We start from the raw sequence: 20,823 nt of genomic DNA on the forward strand, positions 1-20,823 counted from the left end.
CTGTCTCATAAAAAAAAAAAAAAAAAAAAAAAGAAGAACAAGAATGAGAAAAATGAAAGACTTTAAATGCTCTCCCTTTCTTTACATAGATCCAAGTTTCTGACCTATATCATTTTCCTTTTCTATGAAGAACTTAGTTTAACATTTCTTGGAAGGCAACAATTTCTCTCAATTTTTGTTTTTCTGAGTTTTTATTTTCCTTCATTTTTAAAGAATAATTTACCCTGATATACAATTCTAGGTTGGTGGCTTTTTTCTTTCAATACTTTAAATATTTCACTCCACTCTCTTCTTGCTTGCATGGTTTTTGAAGAGACATCTGCTATAATTCTCATCCTTTGCTCTCTGTAAGCAAGGCATTCCCTCACTCTAGCTTCTTTCTAGATTTTCTATTTGTCTTTGACTTTCTGCAGTTTGATTATAACATGCTTAGGTGCAGATGTCTTGGTATGTATCCTGTGTGGTGTTCTCTGAACTTCCTAGATCTGTAGTTTGGTGTCTGTCAGTAATTTTGGAAAACTCTCAGTCATTATTACTTCAAGTGTTCCTTTTGTTCTCTTATCTTCTTCTTCTGTTATTCCCATTATGTGTATATTATACCTTTCATAATTGTCCCATAGTTCTTGGATATTCTGTTCCTTTATTCTCAGCCTTTCTTCTCTTTGGCTTTCAGTTTGGGAAATCTTCAGTTTCACTGATAAATGTTCAAGCTCACTGATTCTTTCCTCAGCCATGTCCAGACCATGTTACATAGGTAAACGTGTGCCATGGTGGTTTGCTGCACCTATCAACCCATCACCTAGGTATTAAGCCCAGCATGCATTAGCTATTTTTCCTGATGCTCTCCCCCCCGCCCCACACAGGCCCCAGTGTGTGTCGTTCCCCTCCGTGTCCACGTGTTCTCATTCTTCAGCTCCCACTTATAAGTGAGAACATGCAGTGTTTGATTTTCTGTTCCTGTGTTAGTTTGCTGAGGATAATGGCTTTCAGCTCCATCCATGTCCCTGCAAAGATCTCGTCCCTTTTTTATGGCTGCATAGTATTCTATGGTGTATATGTACCACATTTTCTTTATCTGGTCTGTCACTGATGGACATTTGGATTGATCCCATGTCTTTGCTATTGTGAATAGTGCTGTAATGAACATATGTGTGCATGTATCTTTATAATAGAATTACTGTATTTTTATTCCTAGCATTTCTTTCTTTCTCTTTCTTAGAGTTTCAGTCTCTCTGCTGATATTTCCCATCTCTTCTTGCATGTTGGCCACTTTTTCTATTAGATCCCTTAGCATAATAATCATTATTTTAAATTTCCAGCCTGTTAATTCCAAAATCTCTGTCCTATCTTCATGTTGTTGTACTTGCTTGGCCCCTTCAAAATGTGTTTTTTGCCTTTTAAAGTGCTGTGTAATTTTCTGTAGAAATCTAGATGATTATATATTGGGTAAAAGAAACTGCAGTAAGTTATCATGAGGTTTTCTGTTTATGTAGCTGGGAGTTCGGCTGTGTTTACTTTCTCTGTGTCTTTATTCGAGGCTAAAATTTCCTCTGTTGTCGTTTTTGTCTTTGGGCTTCTCTAGAGACTTCTTAAATAGGATCTAAGCCTCACAGGTCCGATGACAGCCACGGTATCTTCTCTCACAAAACTGTGGTTCTCTCTCTCAGCTTTCTGAGTGATGGTTTGCCCATTACCTCAATTCTTTGATGGATCTAAGAAAAGGTGTTGATTTTCAGTATTTCAGTTTTTTTTTCCTTGTTGTGAGGGTGGCAGTGGTGACTTCCAAGCTCTTTATAAGTCATGCCAGAAACCAGAAGTCCTTCAATACTTTTCAGCCTCTTTCTGTGTTGCTGTTTGCATATTTTGTGTCATGCTTCTAACTTCTGTGTAGTATTCTACTAAAATAATTTGCATCCACCAAAATTTTATTCACTCCGTTAGTGACAGATATTTATGATACTTCTACTGTATACAGCAATGCTCTGAATATCCTAATACATGTCAATTTATCAACCTATGTGATAATTACTCTGGGTTATAGAGCCAGGATAAGAATTGTTGAATAAAATGCTATATACTAACTTAAATTTACTATTCAACGAGAATGCTACACAAATCTATACTCGCTTTAGTAGTATAAAAGGGGGTCTCATTTCCCCTATGTTCTTGCCAATATTTACCACTATCTAGGTTTCTAATTGTTTGTTTTTGTTTTTGTTTCTGTTTTGAAATGGAATCTCACTCTGTTGCCCAGGCTGGAGTGTGGTAGGGTGATCTCGGCTCACTGCAACCTCTGCCTCCTGGGTTCAAGCAGTTCTCCTGCCTCAGCCTCCCAAGTAGCTGGGACTAGAGGCGCACGCCACCACACCTGGCTCATTTTTGTATTTTTAGTAGAGACAGGGTTTCACCATGTTGGTCAGGCTGGTGGCAAACTCCTGACCTCAAGTGATCCACCCATCTCGGCCTCCCAAAGTGCTGGAATTATAGGTGTGAGCCACCACGCCAAGCCTGTTTGTACTTTTTTTGAGTAAAAATTCTTATTTTTTGATTGTTTAAACTTTTCCTTCTTTTATTACTAGAGGAGTAAAGCGTCTCTTCATACTAGCCACTGGGATTTCTTTTTCTACAAATTACCTATTCATATAATTTGCATGTGTTTCTTTTTTTGTATTTCATCAATTCTAAATTGTACTTTGTTTACATTTTAAGATCCTTGAAATTGGGACATATATTACAATAGATTAATATCTGTTTCATTTATCTGTTACTATATAAAAAACCACCCCAAAATCTGATTTGCTTAAAACAACAATTTTATGTATTTCACAGTTTCATGGGTTGACATGGCTTACCTGGATGATTTTTCTCATGGTCTTGCCGAGAGTCTCTCATGAAATTGCAGCCAGAAGGCAGCTGGGATTGGAGTCATGTGGAGACTCCACTGGGATTCTGAGAGACTGCTTGTTCTCTCTCTCTCTGCATGTAGTCTCAGGACTTCATTTTATGGTCTCTCCAACAGAGTAGCTTGGCTCATTACATGGCATTTCAGAGCGCCCAAGAACAAGAGCTTCAAAAACTATAGGAAGAAGCTGCAAGGTTTCTTTGAATTGGCCGCAGAAGTCATGTATTACTTCCATTACATTTGATTAGTCAAGTACATCATAAGGTCAGCTAGGATTCAAGAAGAGGGAAACAGACTTCACCTCTTGAGGGAGGAGTAGCAAGATCACATTACAAAAGAGCGTGTGGTTGGAGATATTATTGTGGCCACCTTTGGAAACACAAATTGTTATGAGCTGCCATTTGGCCACAAATTTCATCTCTCTCCTACATACAAAATGCACTTAGCCTCTTCCTCAAAAGCCTCATCTTCTTAAGCATAAGTCTAAGATTTCATCATCTAAATCAGATGTGAATGGAGTCCTTTGGGTGAAGTTCCTTAGGTACTACTCCTTGAGCACAGGAGACAAGGTATCTCAACCTGAAGACATTTGAACTTAAGAAACAAGATATCCGCCAGGCGTAGTTGCTCATGCCTGTAATCCCAACACTTTGGAAGGCCAAGGCAAGTGGATCACCTGAGGTCAGGAATTCAAGACTAGCCTGGCCAACATGGTGAAACCCCATCTCTACTAAAAAATACAAAAATTAGCCGGCATGGTGGTGGGCACCTGTAATCCCAGTTACTTGGGAGGCTGACCCAGGGAGAATTGCTTGAACCCGGGAGGCAGAAGTTGCAGTGAGCCGAGAGTGCACCACTGCACTCCAGCCTGGGCAACAGAGCAAGACTCCATCTCAAAAAAAAAAAAAAAGATCTCTGCCATGCACACAAACCCAAAAAAGATGGTGAGACAAAGAAAGGATAAGGGCATAAATATTCCTATTCAAAAAAATTGAGAGAACAGGAAGCACATAGCAGTCACTCATCATAGCAATTCTGGCTGGGAACACATCGCCATTCCTCCATGAGGGCCCAGTCCTGCACTCATCGAAGTGCTTCTCCATTCCTCTTCCCTCTACTTTCTGGGTTCTAAGCTTTTCCTTTTAAGTTGTCTTTCCTTTTCTATAAGATTTTGCCCATATTTGCAGGTCAATATCAAACTGCTTTCTGAGTATAAAAGTTTGAAGACTCAGAGGCCTCTTTTTATTTTCAACTGTCTCTCCCTTTCAGTGCAAGGTAGCAGAATTCTTTTAAAAGCTGTATGGACTTATTTTCTATCAATTTATAACCATTCCAGTAAACAAAAGCCACACTGATAAATCATAAGACAGGTCCCTCTCTACCTTCGACTGAGAAGAAAAGTGCTGGGTAACAATGCTCTTAAGTTTCTTAGAAGCCTCTAACAGAAAAGGTCTGAGAAACACATCCTTGGGATTTTTAGTAGACTTTTTGCCTAGCTGAGCGGGTTCAGGAGGCATTATTTTAAACCTTTCTGAGGTCTACACAAAGGTCTACAGCTGTAATCTTGAAATCTTGACCCTGAAGCCATACTTTTAGTGGCAGTGCCCTGAATTTGATCTTTTGCTCTGTTGTAATTTATTACTTTAATAATCTTTTACTGGAAGAGAATGGAGATGAGAAACAGTTTTATTTTCAATCCTAAAAAATCTGGCTAAGAATGTGTTTCCTCTAGATTCTAGTTGAAAACTGAGCAGTTACTTCTTTAGTTCATCTCCATCTTTACCTCATCATATGCAGCTAAAAGAAACGAGCTGGTATATTCAACATCCTAGGTGTATACTTCCTTAGCCACCTTATCACAAGCTGAAGCATTGCTAAACTTTTTGCCACTACATTACACAAGCGACCTTTTTCCTAGCTCCCAATAAAAAATGTGTTCCTTGTCCTTCCAGCCTCATGGGCCCTCATAGAGGAATGGCGATGTGTTCCCAGCCAGAATTGCTGTGATGAGTGACTGCTATGTGCTTCCTGTTCTCTCAATTTTTTTGAATAGGAATATTTATGCCCTTATCCTTTCTTTTCTTTGTCTCACCATCTTTTTTGGGTTTGTATGCATGGCAGATATCTTTTTTTTTTTTGAGATGGAGTCTTGCTGTGTTGCCCAGGTGGAGTGCAGCGGTGCACTCTCGGCTCACTGCAACTTCTGCCTCCCGGGTTCAAGCAATTCTCCCTGCCTCAGCCTCCCAAGTAACTGGGATTACAGGCGCCCACCACCACACTGGCTAATTCCAAAGAATTTCTTAGAGTCCCTTCCAGATTCTTCTCATCACCTGGTCCCCAAACCAATGCCACATATTTTAGATTTTTGTTAAATCATCAGCCTTTCATAGTACCAATCTCTGTTTTGGTGACAAATTGCTGCATTCAAACCACTCCAAAACTTAGCAGTTTAAAGTAATTATCATTTTCTTATTTCTCATGGCTCTATGGTTGACTGGGGTAAGGTGAGTGGTCTCCCATGGGGTACCTCAAGCAGTTAGATGATAGCTAGAGCTGGAATTACCTGAAGATTTGACTAGGATGCTGGGACAACTTGACCTCTCTCACTCCTCAAATAGACTTAGGTCCTCTCTACCTAGTGTCTCCAGCAAGTAGATACACTTGTTACAAGGCAGGTCAGGGGTCCCAAGTGCAAATGTGCCAAGAGACAGTAGAAGTTGCAAGGCTTCTATAACCTAGCTCTACAAGACACACAACAGCAGCTCCACAGCACTCTGTTGGTCAAGTGAGTCACAGGGCTGGACTGGATTCAAGAATAGTAAAAATAGACTCAAATTCTTGGAGAAGCCATATCAAGGACACATGGCAAAAAATCCTGTGGCTCATCAAAATATGCATGTACATAAATTACATCTCAACCAAGTTTTTTGTTTGTTTGTTTTTGAGATGGAGTTTCACACTTTTACCAGGCTGGACTGCAGTGGCACGATCTCGGCTCACTGCAACCTCTGCCTCCCAGGTTCGAGTGATTCTCCTGCCTCAGCCTCCCGAGTAGCTGGGATTACAGGCATGAGCCATCTCGCCTGGCTAATTGTGTATTTTTAGTGGAGACAGGGTTTCACCATGTTGGCCAGGCTGGTCTTGAACTCCTGGCCTCAGGTGATCCACTCACCTCAGCCTCCCAAAGTGCCGGGATTACAGGCATAAGCCACCACGCCTGGCAATAAAGTTGTTTTTAAAGGGTATGTCTGTTGGAAGATATGCAGTGATACGCATCTTTGGAAACAGTCTGTCACAGCATTTTGCACAGCTGCTGTCAGGTGGGCAGTGGTCATGATTTACTTGCCTTTCCCTCTTCATGCATCAACTTAGTTGTTTTCCCATTGACATTCCCATTGAACAACTACAATCTCTCAGTGTTTCAATCAATAAACCATTTACTAAGCAGCTGAAAAAGGAATCTGAACTCTAGTTGTTGTTTGAAATCTTTCAGTGATAAGTTGTTGTAAGATCAAACATTCTGAGCAGGAAGATCTGCAGAATAGTTTTCAATAGTTTGGAAAACAACCCCAGAGACAGTAGTGAGGCGCCCTTTTAGAAAATGTCCGGTGATGTCACAGACCACACAACCAGGTATAAAAACAGAGAGTCTGAAAGTGATTCAGGAGAATTACATTCTAAATAAAAGTAAGTTTTAGTAAAATTTAATATCCGAAATGAAGATGGGAGGGAGGCACTGGACAGAAAAGCTAGCTGACATTCCAAATATATCATCGCTATTTCATGACAGGACAATAAATATTTAGGTTGAACAATATGAAAGTGTCCTTCTTATAGATCCAAACCATCAAATGGTGAAAAACGTCCGGATCTGCAGCCTCATGGGTCCTACAGAATACTGAGGAAAGATTTCCTGACTTGGATAGCCCAACACAGAGGGCGCTTAAACAGAAAAATGGATAGCATGGTATTTATGTGTCAAGATGAGGTAGGAGAAGTTCAATTATATATTATTGTTCGAGGACACACAAGACCTAGGAGCTGAGCACTGTGTGATTCTGTAATGAGTCTGTGCCATATACTGAAATTATATATTCATGATTATGGACCATTTCAAAATGGTAGCAAAATTACCACTATCCTACTTCTCTCCTACTTTTCAGAAAGTTTACTTTCCTATGAGTGCCTTCTTTTTATTAAGAATCTGAAGTGTTTCTCAGTCTTATATTCTCTTGACTTTACTAATTAGCCTTCTATTATTGATAGTTCCATTTTCCTTCTTACTGAAAGGTATCATTTCTTTTTTCTCTCTTACTCACTGTCATTCTAGTAGTGTCCATACCTGGCAATAACCTGAATGCATTGCACAGGCATTTTTGCTAATCAAATAATCTATCTTGGAAATGTACAGTAACAAAGGAAATAATTGAATGGCCACTAAAGAACTATTTGTGTCTGAGTATTATAAAAAGAATGCACAAATTTTTCTAGAATCAAGGTAGTAAGAAAATGTTTTTTCCTCTAGTGATTGAATAGAAGAGACTTTACCCTTGATTGGCTACTAAACAAACAAACAAAGAATCCTGGAAGAGAATCTGTAATCGCAGCACCCTCTGAAAAGTCACTGGACTAACTGCTTTAGCAACTGTCATTAATGTGCAATTACTGGCATTGACCGAAAGAGGGCAATTAAATCCTACAATGAGATAATGAGAGTAACGTGTAGTAAGACATCAGTTGTGATTGGTGGGTAGTGCATTTAACAGTTAAATATACTTAAATAATGTATAGGTGACTGCATGGTTGCAGCATATTGGTAACTAGATACATGACCAATTCAACTAGAAATCAGCTAATGAGTAGCTGTTTAAATATTTAAAATATAGCTCTTATTTAGATCCTTTGTTTTGATCACCGTCTTTGTGGGGAGAGCCTGCTGATCACAATGAAAATATATTAAAGCCAAATCTGATATCCATTGCCATTTCTTTCAGCTGGATTAAGTCCCCAACTCCAGGACAAACCCAAGTGTTTGGCCTCCTGCATTAATGTGCTTTTTATCTAGCAGAGAAGAAAGTGTAAGCTTCACAGCAGGCCTCAGAGTCTGAGTGTAAATGAAGTCTCTTTCTTTCCACTCCAATTAAACTAGAGTTGTTGACTTTTGCAAAAACAGAAGCAGTGAAATGCAGCCGATGTTTAGCGGCAAGACAAAATGAGTGCAGTTGGTACTTGATGTCCAAGCAAAGTTTACTGAAGTGTCAAGATTGTCACATACCTTCTGATAAACTGAGCCTCCAAATTCTGCCCCATTATTGTTATTAGTGTGTAGCTGGAAGTCCCCCATCTGGTAGCCCACTGCAGAGTTATTCCTTGTCAGCTTTGAGGTGGCACTACCAGTGGTCATCTGGTACCCAGCAAGCCAGCCCTCGTAACCAAAGACAGCTGAAGCATAGATTGCAGGTCCAGCAAAATCAAAATTAACATCACAAGCAAGGTTTATGCACTCCCTCTTGCAAGAAGACTTGATTTTACCACTTTTGTTTCCTGTGATTGGTAAGAAGGTAGTATCAAATATTAGTTTCAAACCTTGACAAAGCTGGTCCAATTGTGATTTCTGTTCCCAGAGTATTATCAGTGTCTCATTTTTCTGGGAAAGTCACACCATACTCACACCGTTTATATTTGGTCTCCAAGACTTCAAAAGCTTTTCCAGTGTCTGTATTAAATGAACCAGATGTGGAGAATCCCACAGCACTGAGTGACTTTGTTCTCACATCCAGTTTTACCAACCCCAAACCAAATCCTTTGTTAAAAATATCTCTGGCAGCTTTGCCCAGGTTAACATATGATGAAGAAATGCACACTAGCCACATGCAGGTCTGCCCATAGGTCGCCACGGTGAGGCCACAGTAAGAGGTGATCTGGTGGTCTCCTGAGGAGGGCCACGCCACCACCCCACTCTCAGCTGAGGCTGCTCAGCCTGCTCACAGTCAGGCCACAGCTGCTGCAAAGTGAAATCTCTTTCTTCAATAATAAGTTAACCTTAGCTTATTCTAATTTTTTTACTTAACAAACTTTTTCCTTTTTTTGTTAACTTTTATTTTAGGTTCAGTGGGTACATGTGCAGGTTTGTTACATGGGTAAATTGCAAGTCGCCGGGTTTGGTGTACAAATGATTTTGTAACCCAGGTATGAGCACAGTACCCAATAGGCAGTTTTTCCATCCTCACTCTCTCCCAACCTCCACTCTCAAGTAGGCCTCGGTGTCTTTTGTTCCACTGTGCCTCCCTGCATACTAAATGTTTACCTCCTACTTATAAGCGAGAACATGTGGTATTTGGTTCTCTGTCCCTACATTGGTTCACTTAGGATAATGGCCTCCAGCTCCATCCATGTTGCTGCAAAGAACATGATTTTATTTTTTTATGGCTGTGTAGTAATTCATGGTGTATATGTACCACATTTTCTTTATCCATTCCACCGTTGATGGGCATCTAGGTTGATTCCATGTCTCTGCCATTGTGAATAGTACTGCAATGAACATGCATGTGCATGTGCCTTTTTGGTACAACAATTTATATTCCTTTGGGTATATACTCAGTGATGAGATTGCTAGGTTGAATGGTAGTTTTTTTGTTTTTGTTTTTTTTACTTTAAGTTCTGGGGTACATGTGCAGAACGTGCAGTTTTGTTACATAGGTATACACGTGCCATGGTTGTTTGCTGCACCCATCAACCCGTCACCTGCATTAGGTATTTCTCCTAATGCTATCCCTCCCCCTAGCCCCCTACCCCCTGACAGGCCCTGGTGTGTGATGTTCCCCTCCCTGTGTCCATGTGTTCTCATTGTTCATTTCCCACTTATGAGTGAGAACATGCGGTGTTTGGTTTTCTGTTATTGTGAGAGTTTGCTGAAATGATGGTTTCCAGCTTCATCCATGTCCCTGCAAAGGACATGAACTCATCCTTTTTTTATGGCTGCATAGTATTCCATGGTGTATATGTGCCACATTTTCTTTATCCAGTCTATCATTGATGGACATTTGGGTTGGTTCCAAGGTAGTTCTGTCTTAAGCTCTTTGAGAAATCTCCAAACTACTTCACTTTTTTGTATTAACGCACGGCTTACCACACAAATGTATTGTACAGCTATACAAAAATATTTCCTTTCTTTATATCTTTATTATAAGTTTTTTCTATTTAATTTTTTTTTTACTTTTTAAATAGCTTTGTTAAAAACTAAGACACAAACACATACATTAGCGGAGGCCTACACAGGGTCAGGATCATCAATATCACTTTTCTACTTCCTCATCTTGTCCCACTGGGAGGTCTTCAGGGGCAATAACACGCATGAAGCTGTCCTCTCCTGTGATAACAATGCCTTATTCTGGAAAACCTCCTGAAGGGCCTGCCCGAGACTGTTTTACAATTAACAAATTTTTTAATAGGTAAGTATAAAGAATGTACTCTAAAATAACAATAAAAAGTATAATGGCCAGGCACGGTGCCTCATGCCTCCCAGCACTTTGGGAGGCCGAGGCGGGTGGATCACCTGTGGTCAGGAGTTTGAGACCATCCTGGCCAACATGATGAAACCTGTCTCTACTAAAAATACAAAAAACTAGCCGGGCATGGTGGTACATGCCTGTAAATCCCAGCTACTCCGGAGGCTGTTGCGGAAGAATCGCTGGAACCCGGGAGGTGGAGGTTGCAGTGAGCCGAGATCACACCATTGCACTGCGCCTGGGTGACAAGAGTGAAACTCCATCTCAAAAAAAAAAAGTATAGTATATTAAATACATAAAACAATAACAGAGGCACATATTATCATCAGGTATTATGTATCATACATAACCGTATGTGCTATAGTTTTTACATGACTGGCAGTGAAGTAGATTTGTTTACACCAGCATCACCACGAACACGTGAGTAATGAGTAATGTGTTGTGCTGTGATGTTATGACAGCTATGATGTCCCTAGAGATACGATGTCACTAGGAATTTTTCACCTTCATTATAATCTTATGGATATAATTACAGCATATATGTGATCCATTGTTAACTGAAACATCATTATGCAATGCATGACTGTACGTATCTCTTCTACTGGTTCTGCTTCTCTGGTTGAAACCTGACTGATACAATACACAAATACCAATTGTCCCTCCTGGGGTTCTTCAATGGATTTTAGGAGATCCTACACGGGATACATCCCTGAGGAATTTCTGCACTGCATCATTCCCTGATACAGATAAGACGCTCTCTGGGAGGCCTCTTGTGACTTTACCTTAGCTCTCAACTTCTAGCGAAGCATCCAACATGGCTTCTTCCTTGTAGGATCTCCCACCGATAGGGAGTCCTCTTGGATAAAGCCCTTTGTAGAGGATGCAAACCCACATCTGCTGCTTCTGGGATGAGGGGAGCTCATATACCCACTCACCAAATAGTGAAGCTGAGCCTTGAAGCCACCCCACCTTACCCTGTCATCAGGAGCAACTTCTGCTAACTTCTCACCACTGGGCCTCTCTAAACAATAGTCACACAAAAGTGTCTTTGTCCTCTTCAGTAAGGGACATAGGTCAGGTTCTTCCAAACACTTTTTTGTTCTCCATGCTGTCTCAAATTTACAAGCTCCCATAGCTGAGCAAGCATAGAGCCAAGGAGTAAGACTCTGTCCACCTTCAGCAAGCAGTGCCCAATTTCTCCAAAGTGTCCTCTTGTTTCACCTCTCACTTGGAATCAGGGTGGGAGGGGAAATACCCCAGTAATCCTTTTTTTTTTTTTTTTTAAAGAGTCTCATTCTGTCACCCTAGCTGGAGTGTAGTGGTATGATTGTAGCTCATTGTAGCCTCTATCACCCAGGCTCAAGCGATCCTCTCACCTAAGCCTCCGTAGTAGCTGGGACTACAGATATAAACCACCATGCCCAGCTAATTCTTTTATTTTTTTATTTTTATTAGAGATGATGACTTTCTACCTTCCCCAGGCCAGTCTTGAACTCCTAAGCTCAAGCGATCTTCCCGCCTTGGCCTCCCAAAGTGCTGTGGTTACAAATGGAAGCCACCACACCCAGACCCCAGCAATCTTTTGATTCACAAATTCTTTCAAGGAATTTGTCTCTGCAATCAGGTAATCACCGGCAGGTTCTTCCTGCCCTCTGCACAGGCAAAATCAATTCACTGAGACTATGGCATAGCAGTAAAGAAAGAGTTTGATTGACAGGAGGCTAACTCATGTAGTAGAACCAGAAATATCACTCAAATCAGTCTCCCTGAAGGCTCAAAGTTTTGGGGGTTTTAAAGGATAGTTGGTGGTCAGAGGGCTAGAGAATGGGGAATATTGATTGATTGGGGTAAAATCATAGGAGTGTGGAAAACAGTCTTCATGCACTGAGTTGTCCTCTGGGTAGGGCCACAGGCCTGATTGACTCATGAGTTGCAGGTCTGACCTGAGTCAGCTGGTCATGAGAAATATAACAGTCTGAAAAAAAATCTCAAAAGGCCAATCTTGGGTTCTATGTTAGTCGACGTTATCTACAGGAGTAATTGGGGAAGTGACAAATCCTGTGACCTCCAGAACAATGGCTGGTTATCATTTCACTTTGCCTACATTTTAGCAGAATTCAGGCCCCTCTCATAATCCTAACCTGTGGCCTTTCATTAGTTTTACAGAGGTGGTTTAGTTTTAGGAAAGGGCTATTGTCATCTTTGCTTCAAGGTTAAAGTATAAATTAAGTGCCTCCCGAAGTTAGTTCGGCCTACACTGAGGAATCACCGAAGACATCTTGTAGCTTAGAAGCAAAATGGAATCAACTGTGTCAGTTTTCTCTTACTGTCATAATTTTGCAAAGGTGGTTTCAATCAGTCTCTATCTTTTCCTGATATGGGCTGTTGGTAATTGTCCTTAGACCAGTTTGGAAAGTCCTGTAGGGTATGCTAAGAACTCTTTGGAATATAGGATTTCTTAACACCTATTGTTCTCAGCTTTAGATTTTAGCCAAAATTCTGAGTCAACCAAAAAAATCTCTTTCTAATATTTTATTATACTCAACACTGAGTAGCTTTTTGCACCCTCAAAAAAATGTATTAATCATAGGTGAGCTTCTGTGATAGTTAATTTTACGTGTCAGCTTAACAGGGCCATGAAATATCCAGATATCTGGTTAAGTGTTACTTCTGCGTGGGTCTGTTCAGGTGTTTCCACTAGAGATTAGTATTTAAATTAGTGGACTGAGTAGATTCTCCCCCAGAAGGAACCAACACTGCCAGCACCTTGACTTTGGGCCTCCAGAACTGTCAGACAATACATTTCCGCTGGCTTTAGCCACCAAGTTTATGGTACTTCGTCAGGGCAGCACTAGGAAATTAATACAGGTCAGACAAACTCAACCAATTGTCAGCCAGAAAATATTTAAATTTACCTTTAGCCTGGAAGCCCTTGCTTTGAGTTGTCCCACCTTTCTGAGCGAAACCAATGTACTTCTTAAGTGTGTTTGACTGATGTCTCATGCCTCCCTGAAATATATAAAACTAAGCTGTGCCCCAACCACCTTGGGCACATGTTCCCAGGACTTCCTGAAGGCTGGGTCATGGGCCATGGTCACTCGTATTTAGCTCAGAATAAATCTCTTCAAATATTTTACAGAGTTTGACTCTTTTTATTGACAGTATTTTGGTGCCCAAATACATGGGGCCTCAGAGAAGACTCAGGACCCTGAAAGAGTTGCCTGAAACCGGAGCTAAGGTATCAGCAGTGGCCCACTGAAGTCCCATCGAGTTCAAGCTTCTCCCCGGGTGGAACGGGTAAGTCCTCCTGAGCCCCGGACCTCCCTTTGGTTGACGGTCCTTGATTTATTCTGAGCTGGTTTTCTCCTAGGAAACTGTTGTTTAAGGATCCTAATTCTAATTCAGAGATGCATTCTAAAGGGAATTCTGTATTGCTTTTTCTCCTAAAATTTATCTTGATTCTGAGGAACTGAACTGTTGTTTTCATAGCTAAATGAGAGACTGAGTTTTTCAGCTCTGAAGAGAAAGGGCATTTGCCCCTCCCAGCCGAAAGGTGCCCCCGGGTGACCAGGGGCCTCACAGGAGTGTCTGAGGGGTTGAGCCCTTGCCACGTGCAGCAGCCCTGCAGGGAAATCCCCAACAAAAATTAATTCTAAAATGTTAAAATTAATTTCTGCCCACAGTCTCATGCTGTTGCAAGCTACGCCTCCACAATTTGACCATTCTCTCACTACCTCCTGCTGGGAGATCCTATCTGATGTGCTCACTGCAATCCCTGTTACATTGAAAACAGGTTACCCTATCTTATCAACCTTTACACAGAATATCCCCACTCCTCTTTGCCTTAACTACAAGCCAACTGTTTCTTAAAAATTATGTCCTCTCAAAATGAGGCTATTAAGTTGCAAGGAGAGTGGAAGTATGGAAGAGAGGAAGTCAGCATTTTTGTTATTGTTGTTTTCCTTGCTGACTCCAGACCATTGTTTCTTTTTTTTTTTTTTGTACTTTAAGTTTTAGGGTACATGTGCACAATGTGCAGGTTTGTTACATATGTATCCATGTGCCATGTTGGTGTGCTGCACCCAGTAACTCGTCGTTTAGCATTAGGTGTATCTCCTAATGCTATCCCTCCCCCCTCTCCCCACCCCACAACAGTCCCCGGAGTGTGATGTTCCCCTTCCTGTGTCCATGTGTTCTCATTGTTCAATTCCCACCTATGAGTGAGAACATGTGGTGTTTGGTTTTTTGTCCTTGCAATAGTTTCATCCATGTCCCTACAAAGAACATGAACTCATCATTTTTTATGGCTGCATAGTATTCCATGGTGTATATGAGCCACATTTTCTTAATCCAGTCTATCGTTGTTGGACATTTGGGTTGGTTCCAAGTCTTTGCTATTGTGAATAGTGCTGCAATAAACATACATGTGCATGTGTCTTTATAGCAGCATGATTTATAGTCCTTTGGGTATATACCCAGTAATGGGATGGCTGGGTCAAATGGTATTTCTAGTTCTAGATCCCTGAGGAATCGCCACACTGACTTCCACAATGGTTGAACTAGTTTACAGTCCCACCAACAGTGTAAAAGTGTTCCTATTTCTCCACATCCTCTCCAGCACCTGTTGTTTCCCGACTTTTTAATGATGGCCATTCTAACTGGTGTGAGATGGTATCTCATTGTGGTTTTGATTTGCATTTCTCTGATGGCCAGTGATGATGAGCATTTTTTCATGTGTCTTTTGGCTGCATAAATGTCTTCATTTGAGAAGTGTCTATTCATATCCTTCACCCACTTTTTGATGGAGTTGTTTGTTTTTTTCTTGTAAATTTGTTTGAGTTCATTGTAGATTCTGGATATTAGCCTTTTGTCAGATGAGTAGGTTGCGAAAATTTTCTCCCATTTTGTAGGTTGCCTGTTCACTCTGATGGTAGTTTCTTTTGCTGTGCAGAAGCTCTTTAGTTTAATTAGATCCCATTTGTCAATTTTGGCTTTTGTTGCCATTGCTTTTGGTGTTTTAGACATGAAGTCCTTGCCCATGCCTATGTCCTGAATGGTAATGCCTAGGTTTTCTTCTAGGGTTTTTATGGTTTTAGGTCTAACATTTAAGTCTTTAATCCATCTTGAATTAATTTTTGTATAAGGTGTAAGGAAGGGATCCAGTTTCAGCTTTCTACATATGGCTAGCCAGTTTTCCCAGCACCATTTATTAAATACGGAATCCTTTCCCCATTGCTTGTTTTTGTCAGGTTTGTCAAAGATCAGATAGTTGTAGATATGCGGTGTTATTTCTGAGGGCTCTGTTCTGTTCCATTGGTCTATATCTCTGTTTTGGTACCAGTACCATGCTGTTTTGGTTACTGTAGCCTTGTAGTATAGTTTGAAGTCAGGTAGCGTGATGCCTCCAGCTTTGTTCTTTTGGGTTAGGGTTGACTTTGCGATGCGGGCTCTTTTTTGGTTCCATATGAGCTTTAAAGTAGTTTTTTCCAATTCTGTGAAGAAAGTCATTGGTAGCTTGATGGGGATGGCATTGAATCTATAAATTACCTTGGGCAGTATGGCCATTTTCACAATATTGATTCTTCCAACCCATGAGCATGGAATGTTCTTCCATTTGTTTGTATCCTCTTTTATTTCATTGAGCAGTGGTTTGTAGTTCTCCTTGAAGAGGTCCTTCACGTCCCTTGTAAGTTGGATTCCTAGGTATTTTATTCTCTTTGAAGCAGTTGTGAATGGGAGTTCACTCATGATTTGGCTCTCTGTTTGTCTGTTATTGGTGTATAAGAATGCTTGTGGTTTTTGTACATTGATTTTGTATCCTGAGACTTTGCTGAAGTTGCTTATCACCTTAAGGAGATTTTGGGTTGAGATAATGGGGTTTTCTAGATATACAATCATGTCATCTGCAAACGGGACAATTTGACTTCCTCTTTTCCTAATTGAATACCCTTTATTTCCTTCTCCTGCCTAATTGCCCTGGCCAGAACTTCCAACACTATGTTGAATAGGAGTGGTGAGAGAGGGCATCCCTGCCTTTTGCCAGTTTTCAAAGGGAATGCTTCCAGTTTTTGCCCATTCAGTATGATATTGGCTGTGGGTTTGTCAGAGATAGCTCTTATTATTTTGAGATACGTCCCATCAATACCTAATTTATTGAGAGTTTTTAGTATGAAGCGCTCCAGCCCTGCTGCTGCCTTGCAGTTTAATCTCAGACTGCTGTGCTAGCAATCAGCGAGACTCTGTGGGCGTAGGACCCTCCGAGCCAGATGCGGGATATAATCTCCTGGTGTGCTGTTTTTTAAGCCCGTCGGAAAAGCGCAGTATTAGGGTGGGAGTGACCCGATTTTCCAGGTGCCGTCTGTCACCCCTTTCTTTGACTAGGAAAGGGAACTCCCTGACCCCTTGTGCTTCCCGAGTGAGGCAATGCCTCGCCCTGCTTCGGCTTGTGCACAGTGCACTGCACCCACTGTCCTGCGCCCACAGTCTGGCACTCCCTAGTGAGATGAACCCAGTACCTCAGATGGAAATGCAGAAATCACCCGTCTTCTGTGTTGCTCACACTGGGAGCTGTAGACCGGAGCTGTTCCTATTCGGCCATCTTGGCTCCCCAGACCATTGTTTCTTATCATGTAAAAATAGTTCCTTTAGGCTGGGCACAGTGGCTCATACCTGTAATCCCAGCACTTTGGGAGGACAAGGTGGGCGGATCACAAGGTCAGGAGTTCGAGACCAGTCTGGCCCGCATAGTGAAACCCCGTCTCTACTAAAAATACAAAAAATTAGCCAGGTGTGGTGGTGGGCCACTGTAATCCCAGCTACTTGGGATGCTGAGGCAGGAGAATCATGTGAACCTGGGAGGTGGAGGTTGCAGTGAGCCAAGATCTCGCCATTGCACTCAAGCCCAGGCAACAGTGCGAGACTCCATGTCAAAAAGAAAAAAAAAATGGTTCCTTTAATGGATAGTGATAATGGCTGCACAACATGGTGAATGTAATTAATGTCACTGAATTATACACTTGAAAATGGTTAAAGTGATAAACTTTATATTATGTACACTTTATCATAATAAAAACAATACCCCCAAAAAATAGCTTATTTGAGGCACATGTCACCTGCCCACCCCATCCATTACCCCTTCTCATCACTTTCATCTTCAAATCTTTTTCTTCCCTCTCAATGATCCAAGACTTTGCCCAGAACTCAGTCTGTCTTCTCTTTTCCAAGTTAGATATCACAACTGCAAAAATTAATTAGAGATCAAAATGTGAAACCAAATAATAATTAAAGCCAGCTTAAGAGAGGGCCAGGCACAGTGGCTCACACCTGTAATCTCAGCACTTTGGGAGGCCAAGGCAGGTGGATCACCTGAGGTCAGGAGCTCAAGATCAGCCTGGCCAATACGGCGAAACCCTGTCTCTACTAAAAATACAAAAATTAGGGTGTGGTGGCGCATGCCTGTAATCCCAGCTACTTGGGAGGCCAAAGCATGAGAATCGCTTGAACCCGGGAGGCAGAGGTTGCAATGAGCTGAGATCATGCCATTGTGCTCCAGCCTGGGCAACAGAGTGAGACTGTCTCAAATAAATAAGTTAATTAATTAAAAATGCAAACTTATTAGAAAAAAATTTTGGGAAAATACAAGTAAAATCCCAAGCAGGCAATTCTAGGTGGAATGCCAAAATCCACAATAAGGGGGAAAAATGACAGTTTTGACTTTATTAAAACTTAAAATGAGGAGGCGGGATTGGGGAGCTATTTGTCAAAATATACAAAATTTCAGTTGGAGACGAGGAGTAAGTTCAAGAGGTCTAGTGTGCAACAAGGTGACTGTAGTTAATAACAGTGCATTCAGGCCAGGGGTCCCAGATCCCAGCACTTTGGGAGGCCAAGGCAGATGGATTACTTGAGGTCAGGAGTTCAAGACCAGCCTGGCCAACATGGTGAAACCCTGTCTCTACTAAAAATACAAAAATTAGCCAGGCCTGCTGGCACACGCCTGTAATCCCAGCTACTTGGGAGGCTGAAGCAGGAGAATCACTTGAATCCGGGAGGCAGAGGTTGCAGTGAGCCGAGCTTGCACCATGGCACTCCAGCCTGGGCAACAAGAGTGAAACTCCAACTAAAATAAATAAAAATAAATAAAAAATTAAAAAACACACACACAATGTATTGTATTCTTGAAAATTGCTAAGAAAATAGATTTTGCCTTTCTGCCCTTGGACACCACCGAGGAAGCATCATTAAAGTCTCTCTTCTGCCTGCCGTCATGTCTAAGTCTGAGTCTCCTAAACAGCCTGACCAGCTGAGGAAGCTCTTCATTGGAGGGGTGAGCTTTGAAACAACCAATGAGAGCCTGAAGAGCCATTGTGAGCAATGGGGAATGTTCACGGACTGTACAGTAATAACAGACCCAAACACCAAGCACTCCAGGGGCTTTGGGTTTGTCACATATGCCACTGTGGAGGAGGTGGATGCAGCCATGAATGCAAGGCCACACAAGTGGATGGAAGAGTTGTGGAACCAAAGAGAGCTTTCTCAAGAGAAGATTCTCAAAGACCAGGTGCCCACTTAACTGTGAAAAAGATGTTTGTTGATGGCATTAAAGAAGACACGGAGGCTGGGTATGGTGGCTCACGCCTGTAATCCCAGCACTTTGGGGGGCCAAGGTGGGTGGATAATGAGGCCAAGAGATCAAAACCATCCTGGCCAAAATGGTGAAATCCTGTCTCTACTAAAAATACAAAAATTAACCGGGCACGGTGGCACGTGCCTGTAGTCCAAGCTACTCGGGAGGCTGAGGCAGGAGAATCGCTTGAACCCAGGAGGCGGAGGTTGCAGTGAGCCAAAATTGTGCCATTGCAATCCAGCCTAGGTGACAGAGCCAGACTCTGTCTCAGAAAAAATAAAGAAGAAGAAGAAGACACTGAAGAACATCACCTAAGAGATAATTTTGAACAGTTTGGAAAAATTGAAGTGATTGAAATCATGACTGACCAAGGCAGTGGCAAGAAAAGGGACTTTGCCTTTGTAACCTTTGACAACCATGACTCCGTGGATAAGACTGTCATTCAGAAATACCATACTGTGAATGACCACAACTGTGAAGTTAGGAAAGCGCTGTCAAAGCAAGAGATGGCTAGTGCTTCATCTAGCCAAAGAGGTCGAAGTCGTTCTGGAAACTTTGGTAGTGGTCGTGGAGGTGGTTTTGGTGGGACTGACAACTTTGGTAGTGGAGAAAAAACTTCATGGTCATGGTGGCTTTGGTGGCAGCTGCGGTTGCGGTGGATATGGTGGCAGTGGGGATGGCTATAATGGATTTGGTAATGATGGAAGCGATTTTGGACGTGGTGGAAGCTACAATGATTTTGGCAATTACAACAATCAGTTTTCAAATTTTGGACCCATGAAGGGAGGAATCTTCGGAGTCAGAAGCTCTGGCCCCTATGGTGGTGGAGGCCAATACTTTGCCAAACCACGAAACCAAGATGCCTGTGGTGGTTCTAGTAGCAGCAGTAGCTATGGCAGTGGCAGAAGATTTTAATTAGGAAACAAAGCTTAGCAGGAGAGGAGAGCCAGAGAAGTGACAGGGAAGCTACAGGTAACACAGATTTGTGAACTCAGCCAAGCACAGTGGTGGCAAGGCCTAGCTGCTACAAAGAAGAAACGTTTTACACAAATACTCATGTATATAGGCAAAAAACTTGAGGACTGTGTTTGTGACTAATCGTATAACAGGTTATTTTAGTTTCTGTTCTGTGGAAAGTATAAAGCATTCCAACAAAGGGTTTTAATGTACATTTTTTTTTTTGCACCCATGCTGTTGATTGCTAAATGGAATAGTCTGATCGTGACGCTGAATAAACGTCTTTTAAAAAAGAAAAAGAAAATAGATTTTAAGCGTTCTCACCCCACACACACAAATATGTGAGGTAATGCATATGTTAATTAGCTCATTTACCCATTCCACAATGTATATATATTTCAAAACAACATGTTGTACGTTGTAAGGTATACAATTTTTATTTGTCAATTAAAAAACAAAGCCAGCCACAGTGATGCACACCTGTGGTCCCAGCTACTCAGGAGGTTGAGGCAGGAGCATCACTTGAGCACAAGAGGTCGAGGCTACAGTGAGCCATGATCACACCACTGCACTCCAGCCTGGGCAAAAAAGTGAGCACCTCTCTCTAAAATACACAGACACATACATAATTTTTTAAAAACCTAAAATGCATGAATAGAATGAAAAAAACACTCCATAATCTTTTAAGAAAACAAAAAATATAAAATATTTGCAACACATATGACTGACAAATAAGCAGGCAGCATGTGCCTCAAAGAGTGCCTACATATTGATAAGAAAAAAGACAAAAAAAAGAAAAAAATCCTGATAGAGTGAATAGCCAAAGGATA

General features: G+C 41.5%; 2 pseudogenes; one reads left to right on the top strand and one right to left on the bottom strand.

Moving 5' to 3' along the window:
- Window positions 1–7,901: 7,901 nt before the first annotated feature.
- Window positions 7,902–9,232, bottom strand: LOC129481688 (voltage-dependent anion-selective channel protein 2-like; annotated as a pseudogene).
- Window positions 9,233–18,676: 9,444 nt separating this feature from the next.
- Window positions 18,677–20,066, top strand: LOC129483400 (heterogeneous nuclear ribonucleoprotein A1-like; annotated as a pseudogene).
- The last annotated feature ends 757 nt before the right edge of the window (window positions 20,067–20,823 follow it).

Source organism: Symphalangus syndactylus, chromosome 5 (genome assembly GCF_028878055.3).
Source record: "Symphalangus syndactylus isolate Jambi chromosome 5, NHGRI_mSymSyn1-v2.1_pri, whole genome shotgun sequence".
NCBI lineage: Eukaryota > Metazoa > Chordata > Mammalia > Primates > Hylobatidae > Symphalangus > Symphalangus syndactylus.